Genomic DNA, 8,615 nt, shown 5'->3' on the forward strand with positions numbered 1-8,615 from the left:
TTCAGTGTAAATGTTGAAGAGGGAGGGCCTTGTCCTGTTGAATCCTGTCATTGTTTCCCCGAGTTATGGCTTTGAAACCTGAATTCATGGCATTGGAATGGGCTGCCCAGGGAAGTGGTGGATTTTCTCCATCCCTGGAGGTTTTTAAGATGAGACTGGATGTGGCATCAGTGCCATGGGCTGGGAACCACGGTGGTTGGACTTGATGATCTCTGAGGTCCCTTCCAACCCAGCTGATTCTCTGACTCTGATATCAGAGCAACAGCTAAACCAAACTGTTGGTACCAGGCTGGCCAGGGAATTCCTCCAGGATCTGCCGTGCCTGGGGTGCCAAAGGTGCTGCAGGGAACAGGCTGAGCTGGTGAAGGAAGGGAAGTCTTGACCCACGGTTGGACTCGATGATCCTCCTGAGTCCCTTCCACCTCAGGATATGAAGCTCCTGCTCCCTTCAGGGAGGCCAGATGGGGGCAGGATCCTCCTTTTTGTCACCAAATACTTCACACTAAAAGCTCTTTATCCCCGGGAATTTTGCTGTATCCAAGGGGCTCAATCAGCTCTGGGATCTGTCAGGGGGATAGAAGCCCTGTGGCCTTTTTATGGCAACATCTTATTTATTAGCCTGCAACGTTCCCAGTTGAAACCAGCAGTGGCAGACTGGGACCAGCAGAGGTTCTTGTGGATGGAAGGAGGATCCCGGGTCAAGGGCACTACTGGAGTCAGGATTTTGGCTTTTCTGTTCAGTATTTGGGCTGAGATCCTGCTCGTGCTGGAGCTTTTGCAGCTGATTGTAAAAGCTCCTGGGTTTTGCTGTAGAGCTGGAGCTCAATGGATTTCAGCTGGCTCTGTGTTCCTAAAACAGAGCTCGTGGAATCCCAGAATGGTTTGGGTTGGAAGTGCCTTTAAAGATCCTCTCATTCCACCCATGGGAATGGGGCTTATCCCTGTCCAGTCCCCCCTGTGCCACTCCTGTTTTTGTAACCATCATCTCTCCTCTAACCCAGCAGCTGAACGTGCTGCTAAAAACCCCTCTTAGCCCAAATCACCGTGAGGGAGTAATTTAATGATCTGCTGGGCAGACCAGTAACCCCTTAAAGTTAATTTTTGTCTCAGGATGAGCTTTTAGCTCAGACATTCCCAGCGATTCCACGGGGTTTTCCGTGGTGCCTGCCTAGGACAGCCTGTCGTTAGTCTTGCCTTAGTCTGTGTTGTGTCTGCTTTTTAACAACAGTCCTTCCTCAGCAAACCTGCCACTGCCACCTTTACTGCTGTTTTTCCATGGGCTGTTTTTCCACAGCCGGTTTCATTATGGGAACGACTCCCTTTCACACCTGAAAGCGATTTACTTGCTTTGCAAAACAAAGCCAAACAAATGGGACGAACAAAAACATTCGTTGCTCAGAAACCTGTGGATCAACAACGCTTCTGCGAGAGTTTTTTGATCTTCACTGATCTTCAGTTGTACTTTTCGGCAAAGATGTTCTTGACGGGGAATTTCCAGCACGGAAAGTGTTTCAACCTGGTGGAACCCGATCAGCGCCGAATGTTCAGATTGGGAAGGGGATTATTAATTATTAATTAAGCCAACACAAAGGAGCACAGGCTGAGAACGTGATCAGGATCTGTCACGAGACGTTCCCAAATTGAAGGTAAGTTGTCTCCTTCCCTGAAAACCAGCGTGTTCCATGAGCATCTTCCCTGGGAGACATGGGGGGGTGGCCTTGCTGAGGGCTCAGGGCATCTCTGCCACAGCCAGGGTGACTCTGCAGCTGTTTCTGTCCCTCCACCCTCATTAAGTCGCTTTATAAAAAGCCCCATGAAGTCACCAGGAGTTCAGCCTCCCCTGGAATTGTTTTCAAAGAAAGGAGCTGAAAGTCTGCCAGACTCTCTGAAATTAAAACTATGTAATGAATTAAGTTTCTTCCTCCTTGATCCCCTATTTCAGAGAAAAGGTGCATTAAAAGCCTGAGTCATTTTTGACAGAGGAATGGGAAAATGTGGGGAGATCTGTGTGTGAGACTGAGCCCATGTGGGAGTGGGGAGGGACTGGGGACTTGGAGGGCATCTCTGCCCTGGGCAGGGACACCTTCCACCAGCCCAGGTTGCTCCAAGCCCCGTCCAACCTGGCCTTGGACACTTCCAGGGATCCAGGGGCAGCCACAGTTTCTCTGCCCAACCTGTGCCAGGGCCTCCCCACCCTCCCAGCCAGGAATTCCTTCCCAATATCCCATCTCTCCCTGCCCTCTGGCAGTGGGAAGCCATTCCCTGTGTCCTGTCCCTCCATGCCTTGTCCCCAGTCCCTCTCCAGCTCTCCTGGAGCCCCTTTAGGCCCTGGAAGGGGCTCTCAGCTCTCCCTGGATCCTTCTCTCCTCCAGGTGAACCCCCCCAGCTCTCCCAGCCTGGCTCCAGAGCAGAGGGGCTCCAGCTGTCCTTGGGGTGAGTTATCCAGGTAAGATCCCTGTTCATGCCACTGGTGGGATCACTTCAGTTTGCAGAAGTCTCCTGAGCTCCTGCAGGTCACACCACTGAGGATGTTGCTCCTAGGACAGCAGGGCACGATGCCAAAGGAGACTGGGGATGTTATTTGTGATGGTATCATTCCCCATTGTCATTAAGCGTCCCTTTATTGCCATTAAATGTCCCTTAATTGCCTTCAGCAGCAGGTTCTCTCATTGTCTGGGGCCGTGGGAGCAGCGGCGGATTCCTGAGGGCTGTTAATAACAGTGCCGAGGAGAATTGCTCCCGGTGGCCGCTGTGTCGGTGCCCTTTGTGCTGTGTCAGTGACCTTTCTCGGAGCATTCTGCCCCTGGGAACTGCTGCCGCGAGGTATTCCTGGCCACAGCTAGAGGGGAGCCTTAATATTTCATGGGCTGGTGCAGGTGGTATTTCAGGATATGAGACACCACTCCAGCCATGCAAGGCTGGAATGTGGAGCACGTTGCAATGTCCACCCCGGTTTTACAGTTGGAACCTTTCACAGAAATATGTTCCCTTTAAATGGGCAGAGTAAAAGAAATTTAAAAAAAAAAAAAAAAAGTCTCAGACCCAGGTTGCAGTTAAAGGCTGTGACACCAAAATCTGGGCATGGGAACTTTAGTCCACTGTTTGGCATCCTGCACGATGAGAGGGCCAACGGTGCAGGAACTGAATATTGGTGGGAAGATTTAGTTATTCTGGGATTCCTTGAGTAGATTCTTGATCTAAATCCTGACCTGCTTTTACAGCAGCTTTTGTGATCTTTGGACAAGCTGGTGTCAGTCAGGAATGGCACGTTTGCCTTTCCCCTGACTGCAGGAACTCCAGGGAAGCCAGAGGGGTCCAGAGGCAGAGCATGAGGCCATTTTACCAGAAGCTCCAAATAAACCCTGCAGTAATTGGAAAACCCTTGGAAGGGAGAAGACTGATAGTTCTTTTCTTCTTTTGCCCAAGCAAAGTGAAAAGGAGCGTTACCTCAATCACTCAATTCCTATCCAGAGTTTGTTCAGGGCTCCTCAGGACAAGAAAGGCAGGGGGAGGGTCCAGCAGAGGCCACGGAGATGAGGAGGGTCTGGAGCATCTCTGTGATGAGGAGAGACTGAGGGAGCTGGGCCTGGTCAGTCTGGAGAAGGGAGGACTGAGAGGGGATCTCATCAAGGCATATAAATAACTCCAAGGGGTGCCAAAAGGGGAATGCCAGACTTTTCAGTGGTGCCCAGTGACAGGACAAGGAGCAGTGGCCATAAACTAAACCACGATAAATTCCACCTCTGCAGGAGGAAGAACTTCTTTCCATGAGGGTGGCAGAGCCCTGGAACAGCTGCCCAGGGAGGGTGTGGAGCCTGGAAACTGGACCCACCTGGGTGTGTTCCTGTGTCACCTGCTCCAGGTGACCCTGCCTTGGCAGGGGGTTGGATTGGATGGTCCCTCTTCAAACCCTGACAATTCTGGGATTCTGTTATTCTCTTCCCTTTTGGGAAAAAGCAGGTCCTTGGAGAAAAAAGGCATGGAGGGCTAAGTAGTGAATATTTGATTTCTTCCCCTGTTCTCACGTGGGGCACGAATATTCTTCAGCAACATCAGGGCAGTTTTTGAATGGAAAAAGGCAGCAGAGCTGGTTGCAGAATTAAGGTGATGCACTGATCGTGGTTTCAAAGGGAATGTTCAGCCCTGTCCCTTCATCCCAGAGGACTTACAGCAGGGAATGGCTCCATGTTACAGCTGTGTTAATCCATCCCTTTGTTGGGGTGATGTGGAAAGTTGGCAGAGCTGTACAATGCCACGTGAGACCTCCCTGCTGCCAAGCTTTGTTAGAAATGTGAGCACTTATGAAGTGCCCTGAGGGTGGTCTGGAATAGAAAGGAACTTGGAGTGGCTTCTGGTTTCCCAATAAATTGTTTCAGCTCAGATCCATAAAAAAACAACTGCTCCAAATTCACTGCAAGGCTCAGCTGAGTTCAGGGAGAAGGATGCAGGTCTGGGGAAACTTGTAGGTTTGGAAAGTCGAGGCATGTTCTAAAAATATGAAGGTTTATTTATCTTATAAACAGCAGGAAGGAGAAAAGATTTGAGAAGAACTCCACCTTCCTTTCCTAGTTTCTAGTAACTGCAATTATTGTTCCAAAACCTGAAGATTTTGAGTTGCAGATGAGAGCTGGGTGCTGTATCTCAGCTTCCCACATCAGGTCCCATTAGGAATTTGGATCAAGACAATCAGAGCTGGCTTTGAATTCTTGAGGACTGTCATGGTTTGAGATAGCCCCAAAATCCTGCGGGGCTGCGGGGACCTGGAACAAGGACCCTTCCTTTGGTGCATCTCCTGTTCTGCCCAGTGCCTGTGTCAACCCCCTGCTGCTGTCCTGGGAACATTAGTGGGGGAGATAAATAAGGCTGTTTGACATCATCCTGATGGTAAATATTTTCTTTTGGGATTCTCAAAGGACCTAAGTAAAGCACAGGGGAGGCTGTGACAGATCTGTCATGTGAGGGGAACGACCCTTCCTGCCGATGGCCACACTGAATATCTTGTGTCAATAGAGGGGATCTTTTACTGGGATTTTAATATTTAAATATTAACCTCATTTTTAAGTTTCTACAACTAGCTGGAGTCAGGTTGAGGTGCATTTCTTCATGTGATTTCTCTTTGCTTCATCATATCTCATAAGGAAAAAATTCACAAATATTTGGCATCTTGTTCCTGTTATTTTCAGTTTGGGTTTGTTTGGATTTTTTTCCCCCCTCCTTGGAATCTTCTCTCGAGGATTCAGTCTTTGAAATATCCTGGTTGAACACTTTCCATACTAAAATCTTCAGTCCTGTAATCTATATAACCCAAATAATTCGATGAGTGAGGCGACAGTTCCTTCTCTGTCCAGAAACATGGGGAAGAAGCGTGAAATGAATTTTGGTTTCATACCAATATTCCTTTAGTCCTCCTCTTCCAGCACAGTCTTTTTGAGTCATGGCAGGACAGTAAGTGGTTGGTTTACACACCATGCAGCTACTACCTTGTGCTGCTACTCACCCCGTATCAACATGTCAGGGTCAAAAAATAGACCTGAAAATAAGACATGTAGGTGATTTAATCGCAGCATTTTGATGGTGTTGCCTCCAGGATTATTATTTGTTATGATCTAATGCTTTCTATTAATACTTTGAGAAAGAGGATAAGCAGCACTGAAGTAAAAAGTGGAATTCAGCTTTTATCTTCTCCTAAAAAACCCTTTTCCTTCATAAACCAAGGCCCAATCCCTGACAAGGCCTGGTTTGATTCAGAATAAAAAAGACTGTCCTTCCAGCTGTAAAGGGAGGACTCAGGGAAATATATACATGTATATGTATATTTAATTCAAAGACAACCCCTTGCACTGTCTAACCAAGCCCTTTCACTGCATATTTTTTTGGCAAATATGCCTTTTTTGGTAAAAATACTCCCCACAGTGTTTCTATCCGTGAGACCAAAACGGGCAGCGAAGCCTCGCAGTTGGGGATGGCAGAAAGAAGGAGAAGGAACTTACTGATGGTGGGTTAAAAAAAGACACAGTGACACAAATATGTATTGAAATGTCCTTTTTCAATGCTAAAATGCTTGCTAAGTCCAGGTGGTTACCTCAGGAGGTTAAATATAGCACCTGTGATGCCAGGATGTTGATCCATGAGAGGTTACTGCTGGATAAGGAGGACTGACCGAACTCAAGATTTAAATGACTCAAGCACAAGAAAATATTTTCTGCTTTCAAACTGGGGGTGATTGAAATGCAAAGCAGCATCTCCCTCTGCCTTAGTCATCCTGCAGCTTTCTGTCTTTTCAGCTGGGAACTGCTGAGCACGTGGATATTCGTGGAGCGTGGATAAAGTCTGGCCTGGTGAGTTAACCTGGATCAGAGCTGCCACTTTCTCACCTACAGCAGAGTTTTCCTAATGATTTGGGAATATTTGTCCTCCAGAAAGCCAAGTTCCTATTCTCAGAGCAAAGACAAAGGTTGATGATCCTGGAGGTCTTTTCCAGCCTGAGTGATTTTATGGTTCTGTGAACGTTCCATCGAACGGTGACGTGAAATCTGAGTCAGACACAAATTTCCACAACAAAACAACTTAAAAAGAAAATAAATGAAAGGAACGTTATTAACCATCAGCATTCCCTTTACCTCATACATGTTTGGGGTGGTGGAGACCCCACCCCTGGAGGTGTCCAAGGAAGGACTGAATGTGACACTCAGTGCTCTGGGCTGGGGGACAAGTGGGCATTGGGCACAGGGGGATCCATGGGCTGGGAGGGCTTTTCCAGCCTCAGGGATCCTGGGATTCTCCTTCCCCATGCAACACTTGCAACATATTTCAATTATGATATTTATGATGTTTCACTTAGTCCTGAAAGTGAATGATATGAAATGTATTAATGAGCATTAATAGTTTATTTCTGCAGTGCAGACCAATGTATAGACATATGTGAAGATACATGTGCATGTCCTCAGGTGTGTTATATATACATATATATAAATATAAAAATAACTTACATATAGGTAGGTGTGCAAAGATCCACTGATCAGGATCTGTTATATGTAGATAGAGCAAGTGAACACTAAATTTTTCACCTATAAATGCCAATTGTGGACTTGAGCAGAAACCGCAGAAAGTGTAGTGGGGTTTGGGTTTGGTTTGGTGGCTTTTCCAGTTTCAAACAGGAATGGAGCTTGTAGTGATAGTTTTGTTACAGCTGCTCCCTGAAATTTGGAGTTGAAGGAGCGAAGAATTGGAAGATTTTCTGGCAGCCTCAAGTGACCCAAGAGCACCTTCCTTCCCCTTTTTGTTCAGACATCAGAACAAAAATCTTATATTCATCCCAACTTTTCATTTGCCTAATAATGCTGTCGGTTCTTAAAGCCCATCTGTAATTCTGGTGGGTTATTCCATGCTCTTTTCCAGCCCTGGACTGTGCTGCTGAAGATCTGCCGTGTTTCACACCAAAACCAACTGTGTTTCAGTGGCAGGAAAAGGGGTGCTGGCATCCTGCATATAATTTTGGCCTTGTTCACTGTCTTTCTAAATAAGATTTATCACCCAGCAGTGTAAAGTAGACTGAAGGTGATGCTCCAGTAACTGAGGGATAAATTTACTGCAGGAACTTCCACGATTTGAGCTGGAAATGGCAATAATGAATTACATGTTCAAGAAGAAAAATTGGCCCTTCGCTCCATGAAGGTTTGTTTTGCTAATGAAGATGTCACTTTTTGCATCCAATTAACTGAGAAGCAGCACTTTGGAGAAAAATTGAGCCTGGGAGTTATTTCTGGAATGCACACCCAGAGGATTTGGGTCAGAGAGCAGCAGGTCGGGCTGACAGCGCCCTCGAGAGACTCCACCAACATGTATTAATTTCTGGACATCTTCAAAAGATGTAAGAAACCTTTAAATAAACAGAAATCAGATAAAAAGGGGAAGGGTTGCCTAGGAAAGCAAAATGTGGAGTAATTAAGGGCCTGTGGAGAAAGGGGAGGGTCTGCAGCTCTGGGCAGAGCATTAAATACTTGGCAGTAGGGAATGAGAGATGATATTTCACCTGGATATAAATATGAACTTCTGGAAAAAGTTAAGGAATAAGAAAATGCCTCCCAAGGGCCCCATACAGTTATTTATTGAATTATGTGACCTAGTATATGGAAAGGGATCATTGTTGATACTGGCTTTGAAATGCACCTCCTTAAAGAACCAAACCCAGCCCTATATTGTCAGCCCACTGGGTGACCTAAGAGGCCACTTCTCTTATCATCACCCTGGTTCTGCTCCATCCATCACGTCATTCCTGACCTTCCAAACTACTCTGTGCACCAGGGTTGCTCCCCTGTCACTCAACCTGTTTATCAACTATTCTTAGTCTTCCTCACCAGGTGTTTGGTCGTTGGCAGGTTGGCCACGAGTCAGTAGTGCCTGGCAGCCAGGAGGGACATCCGTGTCCTGGGGGACACCACTGGGTGAGGGAGGGGATTGTCCCGCTCTGCTCTGCCCTGGGGCGGCCTCACCTGCAATGTTGGGGCAGTGTGGGGGGACACAGTGTTGTAAGGAAGGTATTGAGCCATTAGAGTGACCAAAGGAGGCAAGGAGGATGGGGAAGGGCCTTGATTTGAAGCTGTGTGAGGACAGAA

This window comes from Manacus vitellinus, unplaced genomic scaffold (assembly GCF_001715985.3).
Source record: "Manacus vitellinus isolate BGI_N305 unplaced genomic scaffold, ASM171598v3 scaffold_43_pilon, whole genome shotgun sequence".
NCBI lineage: Eukaryota > Metazoa > Chordata > Aves > Passeriformes > Pipridae > Manacus > Manacus vitellinus.